This window comes from Ceratotherium simum, unplaced genomic scaffold, assembly GCF_057802395.1.
Source record: "Ceratotherium simum simum isolate JZ-2026a unplaced genomic scaffold, ASM5780239v1 HiC_scaffold_43, whole genome shotgun sequence".
Lineage (NCBI taxonomy): Eukaryota > Metazoa > Chordata > Mammalia > Perissodactyla > Rhinocerotidae > Ceratotherium > Ceratotherium simum.
The window spans coordinates 7,821,252-7,836,310 of NW_028261259.1; the positions used below are offsets into that span (position 1 = coordinate 7,821,252).

Sequence of the window (15,059 nt, forward strand, 5' to 3'; positions counted from 1 at the left end):
TCATCTGCGCCGTTTTCTGTTTTCTTCAACGTGTTTGTCGGGATGTCCTTCTTGGCCCCTCACTCTCCCTGCCTCGCTAGCAAGTCTGTCTGCATCAGTGCTACCGCCAGTCTGTGTCTTGCCATCTTCACTTTCCCTTCCTGTTTCCTGATATCTTCCTCAGTCACCAGAAGCCGTTTGCAAAGGAGCTGTGGGATGTACAGACCAGCTCCTGGGATCATCTCTGCCGAATCTAAAGACCAGGCAGGGGTGGGCATGGGACTGGAGTTCAGAACACGTGCGAGCTCACCTGGAAGGGATACACCTGTGCAACTAGGTGCAAGATTCAGCAGGGCTTTGGCAAGGTCCAAAGGACTTAACAGTTCTCCTGCACTCTGCAGGCCTGGAGACCTTGCAGTCTCTTCTGCCAGCAGAGTTGTTGGGGCTGCTCCAAGGTTTCTTCCCTTTGATGGCATCTGACCTCATTGCCAGGATAGGATGTGATTCTAGTAACTGGCCTCTTGAATATGTAACTGGACATCTTCAAAGGGATGGAGATGCTCAAACCAGGCTTTGGTTTAGATTGCTTTCCACAATCATTTCACTTCCTCTGTGATGATTTGACCATCATACGTCTTCTCCTCTTACCCTATAAAAATAAATTTTGAAAGTGGATCAGAGTTATAAATGAAGCCTGCCTTCCCAGGACAATTATGTCAGATGCCTTGTACTTCTACCCTCCCTCTCTCCCTGTGGGGATTAATCTAACCTTTGTCCTGGGACATCATCAAAGAGATTTGGGTCAAGAAAAGAAACCACGAGGTCAAAACTCAGGACTACGGCAGGTCATTTCTTCTCCCCCATGTTGTTAGACACTTATGTGTATGACTTTATTCTCTTTTTGTCCTTGTCTCTCAAAACAACAAAATCCGTGGTGCTCCCTGTCAGGACACACAGTCCCCAGTCTTTTTCTAAATCCCAAATCATACCATTCTTCTATACTATATGACTATTCATTTGATTAACCCATTGACCAGTTGGTGTTCATAGCTCCATTAGAGCTTAAATCAGTAGTGAAATTATCATCCACACCACTCCTAGTGACTCTTATTTGACAATTGTGAACATTAAATCTCAGTGCAGAGAATGTATATCTGAAAAAACTCGTCTTACAAATGGAGATTGTACTGTAAGTGGGAAGTACACACTGGATTTATGAAACACAGAAAAAAATGTAAACTCTCTCATTATTAAGTTTTGTATAGACTGCACCCACATTGATAATATCTTGGTTATAGTGGGTTAAAATATACTATTAAAGTTAGTTTCTCCTGTTTGTTTTCATTTTTTAAAATGTGGCTACTAAAAAATATTTAAATTCCATAATATAGAGTGCTTAATGTTATTATTGAACAGTGCTGGCGAAGCCATCAGTGAAAAGAAATTCCAGAGAAAGTGATTAGGGAAATTTTTTCCCTAGAAAAGGAGTCTACACTGGCCCACACTGCCAGATGCAGCAAAAAGTCTCATACACCCCCACACACACACGCGCACACACACACACTGACAGAATGAAACAAACCTCTTCATAGAGTCCCACCACTTCTCACATGGTGTGAGGTTGCACTCTTACTTAATCCTACATGGACTAATCTCAAGAAAGAAAGCAGAAGTGTAAGTAAATTACCAGTTAGGAAGATCTAAAACCAGAGGCTAATGCTCAAGATATGTGGTGAATTTCCTGTCCTGCCTTCTGTTATTAATTCAATATGTTAGGGAGACTTTTCCAAGGAGGGTTGTTTTAAAACTCACTTTTTCTTTACTATGTAAAAATAGACAGGCTATGTAAAGAATAATTACTCTAGCCAATCAATGAAAAGGAGATGATAGAACACGAATACCCTTATTATAAGTCACTAGTGGATTAGAGAGTCATGGAACAGCTGACATTGGGTTAATTTGGCCTTAATTAGGCTGATTCTGATTTCATGATCGTCATATTGATTGTATTATGTTAGAACCTAGGAAACTTCCCAGCCCCCCTACTATTTAACCACCAAGGCCCACCAACCAGACCAGTCCTTGCTGACACATCCCCTGCCTCCATCCCTTCTGACAACACCTGGAGGATTTTCCCCAAATCCCACTCTGTTCCTGTGCTCTTCTACCTGCCCCAGGGCCAGGGAATCATTTTCTCCAAGGCTCAGGCTCTGTGTGTGCCCAGCTCTGTGGATGGCACTTCTCCCTCTAGTGAAGACAAAGATCACAGCGCAGACCGTGTGAGCTGCAGCAATAGGACAAAGACTGGGGTTTCCTGACAGAAAAGAACCTTTAGTGGGCACAGTTACCAGGGTCCAAGAAGCCCCAGTGATTCCTCCCGGGAATATGATGCAGGACAGGGCAGGAAAGTCTGTGTGTGGTTCCGCTTGGGAATGACTGTAGGGTGATATATGTGACATTGGTAATGCATTCGCCAATGTTGTTCACTCATTTATTCATCGTATGTCATGGAGTGCTTTCTACATACGTCCAGGCAACAGTCTCACCCTCTGGGTCTCACAGGCAGTGTCAGAAGAATTTCTAAATTTTATTTCTAATATATAGGTACAGCACTGGTAATACACTAGGTGTTCCAAGTATTTTTCAAACATTAACTCCTTTAATACTCTTCATAAACCTACCAAATATGTATGCTGATCATTATTGCCAACTGAGAGATGAAGAAACTGAGGCACCAATCAGGTAAATAACTCAGTCAATACAAATATCTAATAAGGGATTGAGCTGCAATTTGGACGTGAGGAGTTAGCTCCATACTCTGTGTTCTTAACCATGACATTTACTCTCTAAAGACTTCACATCATGAAAAAATTTGATCAGTTATCCATTTTCTTGGTGCATTGAGTAGCCACACTATTTTATCTGTCTGAAAAATAGAATACATGCGTAGAAACTACTGCACATACACGCTCAAATTACATCTACCTATGTCCCCAGTCCCTGAAAATTAATACAGAGAACATTTCAGAATGTTTCTTGCCCAGGTTCGGAGGACTCTGAGGAAATCTCAGTGTTGCTATAAGAAGCTGAGGACAGGCTGGGAGTGGGTCTCAGGGGAAAGGTGTCCTCAGGAGTCACCATTGAATGACAACATTGATGGTTGGGTCTCAGCAGTGACTGAATTCAGGATCTGGTGGTGTTTTAACCTGGTGCTTATCTTTTGGCTGTGGGTTTATGGTGATGCAGCACAGGGAGAGAGGATGGTTCACTGTGTTCTTGGGGAAACCAGACCCATGAAAGAGAGGGAATGAGGGTTTCCTTAAACAATGGACTCGTGGTGGGAAAAATTTGGCCTGGAAGAGACAGTCGTGTCCCTGGTATAACCAGAAGGAGTTGCCTCTGCTTCAGCGAAAGCAGACAGCCCTTCCTCATGCACTCATTTTATCTCAATGGGAGGAAGGAGGAGGAAATCATGTAATGCTCTTCTGGATGTGAGATCTCTGATGGTAGAGACTGTGCTAGGAGGTTCTCAAAGGCTGCCCTGAGGCATTTCAGACCTTTGCTGTGACCAGAATGACAAGTGTAAGCACCCCTGCATCTGTCTGGGAACAGTTAGTGTGTCAAGGAGAAGGCTCCCTGGTGCAGAGACTCACAGGAAGAAGCGAGTTTGACCAGGGAAGGTCAGATATGTGGCCAGTGTGGCTGGAGGGAGCCTGAGAAGAGAGAGAAGTGGAGCGAGGAGGGTGATCAGGCTGGATCCTGGGACATGGTAGACTGTTACTTTCTGTTCCTCTGTGACAACATTACTCCAAAACCTGCCGCCAATAAAGTACAAATATTTAACATCTCACAATTTCTGTTAGCCAAGCATCAGGCATGGCTTAGCTGGGTGCCTCTGCCTCAAAGTCTCTGTGAAGAAGGGGCTGTGGTCTCAAGAGGGCTCAAATAGGGGAGGATTCCCACCCAAGATCACTCCCATGGGTTTTGTCAGGATCCATTTGGACTGAGAGTCTGAGCTCCTGTCTGTCTGTTGGCTAGACACTCCCTCAGTTCTCTCCTATGGAGCCTCTACATAGTGCAACTGAAAACATCAGCACTTGCTCTCCCAGTTCTGGTGATTTGATAGAGAGCAAGAGCGAGAGTAAGAGCGAGCGAGAGAGAGAGAGAGAGAGAGATGGAAACAGAAGGAGGGAGGTAAGTAGGGAACCTAAGTAAACCAGTAATTGGGAAGTGACAGACGTTTTGTAATTAAAACTTGGAAATGACGTCCCATCACCTTGGCTGTGTTCTGTTGTTCAGAAGCCAGATACTGACCACTTAGTGGTGACATAAGGATGTGCACTCAAGGAGGCAGGGAGCAATGGGAACATTGTGGTGGATCCCCCCACATAGGCCAAGATGAGCCTCTTGGGACTGATTCTGAGTAAAACAGGGGGCCGTGGAAGGCTTAATGCCAGTGGATCACAATGTCTGAATTTCCTCTAATTTCAACCCCTTCAGGATGCAGACCTGAAAACGAGGCTCAGAGCGGCAGTGACTTACCAACACACATCTGGGACCTAGAGAAGTTCTGACTGGTATTCTATGTGATGTCCTACTCTTTGTACTTCCTCCATCTCTAAGTTTGTTCATTAGACACATGTGACACCAGCTCACAGGTGTTGTACGTATTATTACATATACACCTGAAGAGGTCTCTAGGAAGCTGCTTTTAGCCCAACCCTCATTGTGCAGCTTGGGAGACTGGGGAGATCTTGAGAGGCACAACAGCTTTTCCAGGACACAGAACTGGTAGGAAAAAAGAGGTCTGATCTCAGCTCTGTCTCCTCAAAGCTGGGGCCTGGACCCACTCCCAAGGAGCTGTGGGGACGGTGGTGATGGGTATTTGTCTACAGTGATGGAGATGACACGGGCAAGGAGGGAGAGTAGGCAACAGCCTAGCGGGGTATTTGGGTGGATCTCATTGAAGAAAAGGGCTAAGTAATAGAACCTTGAAGAAGTGACCTCACTTCCTTGGTGACAGCGCCCAACAGAAATTAGAACTCTGGTTACCAGGCACCCACATTGTAATCACAGACTCTTGTCCAGTTCATTTGAGTGGAGACACTTGACACACCAGGATGTTCTCGTGTTGTCCCGTGACTTTCCGAGGCTCTGGCCCCCGGAAGGCCCAGAATGAGAGCGTGTTAAGTCGCTTTAGACTTAGGCTCAGCCCTCACCTCGAATGTGTGTGGCCTTTTGGCAGGAGGAACCATGAGGTAACAGTGTAGGCCAGGGTAGGCCACTCTAGGTCAGGCCAGAACTGTGATCCCAAAAGGACAGCCCCACACCCCTTGACCCTCATTGTGTGTGTGTGTGGGAGGTGGAGTTAGGGAAGTTGGGGATGAGGAGGATCCAGCCTGAGCAGGAGCAGGAAGCCAGATGGTGGGAGTCGGGCAGTGTGTCATGTTCATGCTCAAGCTCTTGGCTGCAGGAGAGGAAGGTGAGTGCTGGGGACCAAGCTCCTCTATCCGCATGTGAATGCTGGGCCCTCAAGGTGTCCTCGCATTCCTTCCCTGGTGGAGTGTATGCAGATTCCCCTCTGTGCCTGATCTGTGGTGGGGTTTCCCACTGTAGCAAAGTCCAGGCAGACCCCTGATCCCTCCTGGCCTGACTGCTGGGCACTGTCACTGCAGAGCTGCACCCAGGAGATGGTCGAGGAGCTGGTGGATGGTTTCCAGTTTGCCATCTCCCTGGAGTAGACACAGGTGCACCAGTCCATCAATGACCAGGGCTGGTCTGAGGTGAGTGTGGGTGCAGAGGGGTCTTCACACCCAGGACCCTGAGATGATCAAGGCAGTACTAGAATCCAGACTCAAATATGAGATTCCCCTGGGACCCGCTGTCCCAGAATTTTCTCACTACAGTGCCCCGAAGTCCCACTCGCAAAAGATTCTGGACCTCCACTCCTCCCCACAAGCTACACAGGAGGGTAGAAAGTCACCTCAGTCCTCCTGGTGGTTCACCATGATGTCACTGACTGTATGTTCCTCCTCCTCTCCCCCCATGTCAGGATGAGTCCACTGTGAATTTAAATGAAGACTGCAGGATGAGTGGCGTCCAGGCAGGCATGATGGAGAAGCTGACAGAGTCCATTGCACCAGCTTTCCTGAGTAGGAACATCTAGAGTTTCACCACCTTCATGATCAACTACTCTGCCTCAGACACATCCCACCGGGTCCTGGACCAGCTGTTTACTAGATGACTCTGTCCTCTGCCAGCTGTGTACCTTGGGCAAATCGCCACATCTCTCTGAGCCTCAGTTTGCTCTTCTGAAAAGTGGAGGGGAGATAAATTTCATGGTGATCTTGTAGGGAATAATTGGATGAGCCATGGAAGTTGCTCACCTGGTGTCTGGATCTGCAGAGAGGGCTGTGGACATGCTGTGGTTGGTCCCCAGCAGCCCCGAGCTTGGTTGTTCCCTCAGACCTGGCCAGGGGCAGCTCATCCCCTGGCGCCCTCTCCCGGAGCATCCAAGGGCAGGATCAGCACCAGCCCCACTCCATTATCCACTGCCATGACCATCATCCTCCCTCGGGAGGCCTGGGCAGGACAGGGACCCGGGTGTGGGAGGCCGCCATATCTCAGGTCTGACACACCATTTGCCAGGCTGCTTCCTCCTCTGACGGGGGCCCAGCACACACCCCAGGAGACTTGGCAGCCGTCCCCAGGGCTGTGTCCTCCAGAGGTCGTCCCCTTGGAAGGGGCCTGGCCCAGGGCCAGGTTCGGCTGGTTGGCCAGCCTCCTTTGGAGAAAGCAGGCAAGCCAAGCCAGGCTTGCAGTGGCCATGGGCGTGACACCAGCGACCTCAGGCAGAGGGTCTCACGTGTGCCCTCCTTGGCGGATTTCTCCCCGGAGCTGTGGTCTGGGCACCAGGAAAGCCAGGCCATCCCGACTCCAGGGAGGAGGCTGGGACTTCTAGCCGGAAGGGCTCGCCCAGTTTGGCCCTGGCTCCCTAGCCCTGTGGTGCCATCTGCCTCTCTCGGCCCTTCTGACTCCACAGAGCCTTTCCTACACCTGGTCTGGCTGCAGTCGCAAAGTGCAGGCGTGGGATGGGGCCATGGCTTTGTCTTTCCAGGAAGCAATGAGCCCCTGGACGAAGCAGCTGGCCAAGGCAGAGCCTTGAGCTTGAAGCCCAGTATGCCTGTGGCCATCAGGCCCAGAGCAATGCTTCCAAGGAAGGGAAGCAGTCTTCCAGGTGAGTGGGAGTGGGGGAGGGGAGGGAGACAACAGCTGAAGCCAAGTACAGAAGAGCGGCGATGGAACAGCTGCAGCGGGGTGGCACCAGAGGTCCGCCCCCGCCGGTCATAGCCTGGCGGCAGGGCGGTGCCTTCGCTGAGGACCCACGCGGCAAGCCCTAGGCCCCAGCAGTCGCGCATGCGCCATTGGCCTGTGCGGGGTTGTGGGGGCCTGAACCCAAGCTCTCAGGGGTCCCGGAGCTGCCAGAGAAAGATGGGCCCATGGGGGAGGTAGGTGAGGTGGGCAGGGCATGCGACCTTCCTTTCCTCAGGTCCCCGAAGGGGAGAGAGAGAGGGAGAGAGTGAGAGATCCTTGACCTCTGAGTCGCTGCCTCCACCGCTGGCTGGTGCCTACTCACAAGCCATCCCATTGCACCCACCACCCCCACTCCTGCCCAGGGGGAATCCCCACCACAGAGAGGCCAGTTGCTGGACACCTCCATGCCTTCCCTTCCTTTCCTGACCTCATTGCAGGGGAAACTGTTCAGACAAGCCTTTACATGTCCCTCTCCATGACAATCGTCTCCCTCCCCTCTCACATCCCACAGGCCCACCCACGACATCCACCTTTGTCATTAGCTCAGGAGAGGATGCAAGATGAGAATCTCTGCCATTGTGTGGAGAGACTCAGTTTCCTGCGTTTCTCCCATGGACACATGTTCTTCAGCTAGGTCTGATTTGCGCCAGTGAACCTGTCTTGTTAATGATTTGGCCAGCCATGAGAACCTGAAGGGAAATGGCGGAGGGGGATTCTCTCTCTGCCCCCAACAGCCCCTATCTGGGTCGGTCCCTCAGACCTGGCCAGGGGCAGCCCATCCCCCGGCGCCCTCTCCCGGGGCATCCAAGTGCAGGCTCCGCTCTCACCCCACCCCTCTCGCCACTGCCAAGACCATCGTCCTCCCTTTGGATTCCTGGGCAGGACAGGGACCTGGGTGTGGGAGGCCACCTGATTGCTGGTCTGGCACACCGCTTCCCGGGCTGCTTCCTCCTCTGACGGGGCCCAGCACACGCCCCAGGAAACTTGGCAGACGTCCCCAGGGCTATATCCTCCGGAACTTGTCCCCTCGGAAGGGGCCTGGCCCAGGTGCCAGGTTCGGCTGTTTGGCCAGACTGCTTTGGAGAAAGCAGGCAAGCCGAGTCAGGCATGCAGTGGCCCTGGGCATGACACCTGAGACCTCAGGCAGAGGGCCTCATGGGTGTCCTCCATCTCCGATTTCTCCCCAGAACCATGGCCTGGACACTAGGAAGGCCAGGCCTTCCCGACGCCAGAGACGAGGCTGGGAACTGTCCCCGGAAGAGCTTGCCCAGTGTGGCATAGGCTCCCAAAGGCCTATGGGCTGCTGGTGCCGCACTTCCTGCTTTGCCATATGCCTGTCTTGTCCCTTTTGTCTCCACAGAGCCTTTCCTCAACCTGGCTGCAGTCGCCAAGTCTAGGCGTGGGGTGAGGCCATGGCTTTGTCTTTCCAGAACGAAATGAGCCCCGGGACAAAGCAACTGGCCTAGGAAGAACCTCGAGCTCGTACCCCAGTCTGACTGTGGCCACCCTGGGCAGATCCACCCTTCCAAGGAAGTGATGCGGCCTGCGATCTCTGAGGAATTGGGGGAGGTGAGGGAGACAGCAGCTGCAGCCAAGTCAAGAAGGGCTGGGTTCCTTCAGCTGCAGCTGGTAGTCGCCGAGGGATGCCCCAGCCGGTCAGATCCTGGCGGGAGGATGGGGCCTTCACTGAGGACCCCCGAGGCCAGCCCTAGTCCCGGGTGGCCAAACATGCACCCTTGGCCTGAGGGTCTTGAATCCAAGCCCGCATGGTCCCGAGAGCTGCCAGAGAAAGAAGGGACCATGGGATACGTAGGCGAGGTGGGTAGGCCGCCCCACCTTTCTCTCCTTGGGTCTCCGAGGGAGAGAAGAGAGAGAGAGACACAGAGAGATTGAGAGAGAGAGAAAGAGAGATCCCTGACCTCTGAATCGCTGCCTCCACCGCTGGTACCAACTCACACGCCATCCCACTTCCACCTACCACCCCCACGCCCACCCTGGGGCCAGCGCCACCACAGAGAGGCAGGTTGCTGGTCACCTCCGTGCTGTCCCCTCTGGACCTGACCCCGGTGCAGGGGAAACGGTTCCGACAAGACATTACATGTCCCTCTTCATGACAATTGTCTTCTTCCAGTCTTGACTTCCACATGCCCACCTCCAACATCCTCCTTTCTCATAAGCTCAGGAGAGGATGCAAGATGAGAATCTCTGCCTTTGTGTGGAGAGACTCATTTTCCCGGGCTTCTGCCATGCACTCATATTCTTCAGTTCGGTATGATTTTCTCTTGTGAACCTGTCTTGTTAACGGTTTGGCAAGCCATAAGAAACTTAAGGAAAAGGGCGGAGTGGGATTCTCTCTCTGCCCCCGACTCCCTCGAGCTGGGTGGGTCCCTCAGACCTCTCTAGGGGCAGCCCATCCCCAGGCGCCCTCTCCCGGGACATCCTGGGGCAGGCTAGCCTGCAACCCCACCCCACTCGCCACTGCCACGACCATCGTCCTCCCTCGTGAGGCCTGGGCAGGACAGGGACCCGGGTGTGAGAGGCCTCCTGATCTCACATCTGGCACACCCGTTGCCAGGCTGCTTTCTCCTCTGACGGGGCCCAGCACACGTCCCAGGAGACTTGGCGGCCATCCCCAGGGTTATGTCCTCTTGACCTTGTCCTCTCTGGAAGTGGCCCAGGTAGGATGTTTGGCTGGTTGTCCCGCCTCCTTTGGAGAAAGCAGGTGAGCCGATCCAGCCATCCTGTCGCCCTCTGCCTGGCACGTCTGCACTCAAAGAGAAGGCGTCACACGTGTCCTTCATCATGCTTTTCTCCCCAGAGCCATTTCCTGGGGTACTCTTAGTGTTAGGTTAGTGTTATGTTTGGTTTCCGGTTACTGTCAGTTTTAGGGTTTGGTTTAGTTTTCGCGTTAGTGTTAGGTTTATATTTAGGTATATGTTTCTGGTTAGGGTTAGGTTTATGGTTCTGGTTAGGGATAGGGTCATGATTCGCGTTAATGGTATGTTTGAGTTTAGGTTAGTGTTAGGGTTAGGGTTGAGGTTAGTGTTATGTTTGATTGCCAGGTTTGGGTTAGATTTCAGGTTACAGTTAGGGTTCAGTTAGCATAGGGTTATCATCTGGTTAGTGTAAGTGTTAGGGTTTCTGTTACTATTGGGGTTAGGGTTATGGTTAGCATTAGGGTTATGGTTCTGTTTAGTGTTAGGGTTTGGGTTTGGTACAGATTTGTTTTACGTGTAGGGTTAGTTTTAGAGTTTAGGGTTAGGCTTAGGGTTAGGGTCAGTGGTCAGGTTCAGTTTAGTGTTGGGGTTAGTGTTAGGGTTCGAGTTAGATTTAGGGTTAGGGTTAGGTGTAGTGTTAGTGTTAGTTTTCGGGTTAATGTCAGGGTCAGGGCTTGGTTTTGATATCAGTTTAGGCTTAGGGTTGTGGTTGGGTTAGGGTTCGGGTCCGGGTTCGGGTTCTTGTTAGGGTTAGGATTCAGGTTAGCGTTCTGGTTAGTGTTAGGATTTGGGTTAGGCTGAGGTTAGGGTTAATATTCGGATTAGGGTTATTATTAGGTCTCAGGTTCGAAAAATGCTGAGCTTTAGCTTTAGATTTCTTGTTAGGGTTAGGGTTAGGGCTAGGGTTAGGGTTAGGATTGGGTTTGGGTTATGGTTAGGGTTAGGTTTACGTTTTGGTTTCCGATTAGGGTTATGGTTAGCATTAGGGTTCGATTTAAGTCTAGGGTTAGGGTTAGTGTTGGATTTGGATTAGGGTTAGGGTTAGAATTAGGGTTAGAAATATGTTTAGAGTTCAGGTTATGGTTAGGCTTAGCAATAGGGTTCGGGTTAGGGTAATGTTTAGTTTTAGTGTTAGGACTAGTGTTCGAGTCAAGGTTAGGCTTAGGGTTCAGGTTCGTGTTCTGGTTAGGGTTAGGGTTAGAGTCGGGCTAAGATTAGGTTTAGGGTTATAGGGTTACAGTTCAGGCTAGGATTGCTGATATGGTTACGGTTAATTTTCATGTTAAGTTTAGGGTTAGGTTTAAGGTCAGGGTTGTTTTTGGGTTAGAGTTATGGCTAGGGTTCGAGTTCATTTTCTGGTTAGGGTTAGGGTTATGTTTTGCTTTGTTGGGACGGTTAGGATTAGGGTTACTGTTAAGGTTATGTTAAGGTTTAGGGTGAGGTTAGTGTTTGGATTAGGATTAGAGTTAAGGTTTGGGTTCTTGATGGTGTTAGTGTTAGGGTTGGATTCGGCTTTGTGTTTGTGTTAGTTTTAGCGTTAGGGTTAAGGTTTGGGTTAGAGTCTGGGTTAAGTTTGGGGTTCAGGTTATTGTTAGAGTTCGGGTTAGCTTTAGGCTTAGGGTTAGGGCTGGGGTTCGGGTTAGTTTTGGATAAGGGATAGGGCTGTGTTCAGGTTGGGTTTGGGTTCGAGTTAGGGTTAGGTTTAGGATTCAGATTCGGGTTACGGTTAGGGATATTTTTCGTGTTAGACTTAGCGTTATGGTTACGGTTAGTGTTTGGGTTAGGGTTATTGTTAGGGTTAGGGTTAGGTTTTGGCTTAGAGTTCAAGTTAGGGTTATGTTTTGGTTCGGGTTAGGGTTAGGGTTATCGTTAGTTTTAGTTTAGGGTTAGTGTTTGCTTTAGGGTTATAGTTAGTGTTTGGTGTCAGTATCACGTTAGGTTTATTGTTAGGGTTCGGGTTAGCGTTTGAGTTAGTGTTAGGGTTTGGATTCGGGTTCGGGTTAGGGTTAGTGTTCACCTTAGGGTTAGGGTTAGTTTTATGGGTAGGGTTGGGTTTGGTTCGGTTTAGGTCTAGGGTTCTGTTTAGGGTTAGGGTTCCGATTCATGTTCATGTTAGGGTTAAGATTAGTGTTATTGTGAGGTTTAGGCTTAGCTTTATTTTGAGGTTTGCCTTCTGATTAGGATAAGGTTTAGGTTTCGGGTCAGGATAAGATTAGGTTTATGTTTAGCGTCGGATTAGGCTTCTGGTTAGGGTTAAATTTGGGGCCCGGTTTAGGGTTTTGGTTAGGGTTTGGCTTATGCTTAGGGTAGCTTTAAGTTTAGCGTTGGGTTGGGTTATGTTTACTGTTAGTGTTCATGTTAGGGTTAGGGTTATGTTTAGTCTTAGAGTTAGTGTTCAGATTAGGGTTAGGGGTAGGGTTAGGGTTAGGGTTAGGGTTAGGGCTAGGGCTGGGTTATATTTAGGGCTAGGGCTAGGATTAATGTTATGGTTATTCTTAGAGTTAGATGAGGTGTTTTGTGTTCAGTTAAGGTTAGGTTTAGCGGTAAGGATATGATTAGGAATAGGGCTAGTGTTTGTGTTAGGACTGGTTTAGGGCTACAGCAAGGGCTACGGATAGTGTTAATGTTGGATTACATGTAGGGTTATGGTGAGAGTTAGGAGTAGGTGTAGTGATAGTGTTAGTGTTATGGCAAGAATATCGTTAGGGCTGGGCTTAGGGCTAAGTTTAGTTATTACATTTAGAGTTAGGATTCTCTTTAGGTTTATAACTAGATTCATTTTTATGGTTTGGGATGGGGCAGGTTTTGATGTTAGGGCTAGGGGTATGATTAGTGTTAGGTCTGACGTTAGTGTCGTGTGTGCCTTAGGGTGGGGACAATGGAAAGTGTAAGAATAGGCGTAGGGTTTTGGTTTTTGGTTAACACTAGGTTTAGAGTTAGGGTTATGCTACTGTTAGAGTTACTGTTAGGGCTAAGGCTAGGACTAGGTTTTAAGTTAGTGTTAGAGTTGGCTTAGGGTTACAGTTACAGTGGGTGTGCATATGATTAGGGTTAGAGCTAGGGGGAGTTTTAGGGCTTGGGGTAGGTTTAGGGTTAGAGCTAAAGTTGGGTTAGGGTTCATGATACAAACCCCAACCCTAGCCCTAAAACTAATGTTAACATTAATCCGAACGTGGAGCCTAATTCTCACCATAGCCCTAACCCTAACCCTAACCCTAACCATAGCCTTAGACATAACCTTATCCCTAACCCTAACCCTAAATCTAAACCTACAATTACCCCTACACTAAACTTACGGTTACCACTAACCTTATACCTGAACCTTACCACAACACAACTCTAACCCAAACACTAACATTAACAATGACAATAATTCAAGAATTAGCACTAAGCCTAAGCCTAGCCCTATCCCTAACACTAAGCCTAGTCCTAGACTTAACCCTAACCCTAGCACTAGCCCTAGCCCTAAACCTAACCCTAACTGTAACCCTAACCCTAACACTTGCCCTAGATCTAGCCCTAACCCAACCTACAGCTGAAACTAATCCTAGCCCTAGCCCTAAAACCCAGACCTTACACTACCCATAACCCTAACTCTATGTGTAAACCTAGCCCTTGCCCAAATCGTAACCCTAACCCTAACACTATGTTAACCCTAGTACACTAACTGTAAACATTAAGGCTAACACTAAACTTAAATTTAATCCTAACAGTAATCCTAACACTGATACCACCCTAGCCCTAACCCTAACCCTAACCCTCACCGTAACTCTAACCCAAACCTTATCCTTATCCCTAATCATAAATCCAAGCCTAACACAACCCTAACCCCAACCCTACCCCTCCTTCTCTCTATAAAACTAACTCTAACCGTAACCAAAACCTAACCATAACCCTATCATTAAACCTGGGAACAGGTCTGTATAGGACAGGGAATCCAGAGTAGAGCTGAGCCAAATCATGTCTAGCACCCATTCCTGGAAATAAATTCATACCCCATCTCCCTTCCTTCCAGCTAGTAAGGATCACATAATACCTAAAAAACATTTGGCACAGATTGCTATTTGGAATCCTAAACCAAAACAGTACACAAACCCTAATCTGAACCCTAAGCTTAACCTTAACCCTAACCCTAACAAGAACCTGAACCCTAACCCTAACCCTAAACTGAACGCAGCCTTAACCCCAATCCTACCCCTCCTTCTCTCCATAAACTAACTCTAATCCTACCCAAACCCTAACCCTAACCCTAATCCAATCCGAAACCTAAGCCTAACCCTACCCCTAACACTAATCATATGCAGAACCCTAACGCTAACACAAACACTAATATTAACCATAACACTAAGACTAGACATCACCCACTCCTAACATTACCCCTAACTTTAACCCTAAAACTAACCCTAACTGTGACCTTATCCCTACCCCTACTCTTAACCCAAACACTTAGCCTACCCCTACCCATAGCCCTAACCCTAATCCTACTCTAATGTTACCCATAGCCTTAAAATAACACTTAACCTAGACCTAATGCTAGCCCTAACCCTAAACGTGGCTCTAGCCCAAGCCCTATCCCTAATCTTAACCCTAAACCTAACACAAACCCTAGCCCTACCCTAACCCAAACCCTAACCCTATCCCTAAGCCAACACTTACCACTACCCCAGACCCTAGTCATAGACCTAAACCTAACCCTAACACTAACACTTAGTCTAACCCAACCGTAACTCTAACCGTAATCCTGGACAAACTCCTAACACAAACTCTTGCCCTAACCCTAAGCCTATTCCTAACCCTAAGCCAAACCTAAACACTAAACATAATGGTAACCTGAACACTAAACCTACTCTAACACCTAACCCTAACCCTAATATCAGCCCTAAGCCTAACCCAATTGCTAACTCTAACACTAGGTTTAACCAAAATGCTAGCACTACACATAACACTAACCCTAAAGCTAGCACTAACCATAAACCTAACCCTAGCACTAGACTTAACCCTACACCTAACCGTAGCACTCCACACAATCCCTGACCCTAACACAAATCC

The 15,059-nt window shown here is 48.9% G+C and overlaps 1 pseudogene; it reads right to left on the minus strand.

Annotated features, from left to right (window-relative positions):
- On the minus strand, positions 1 to 607 carry LOC147911520 (methyl-CpG-binding domain protein 3-like 1; annotated as a pseudogene).
- Positions 608 to 15,059: the final 14,452 nt, after the last annotated feature.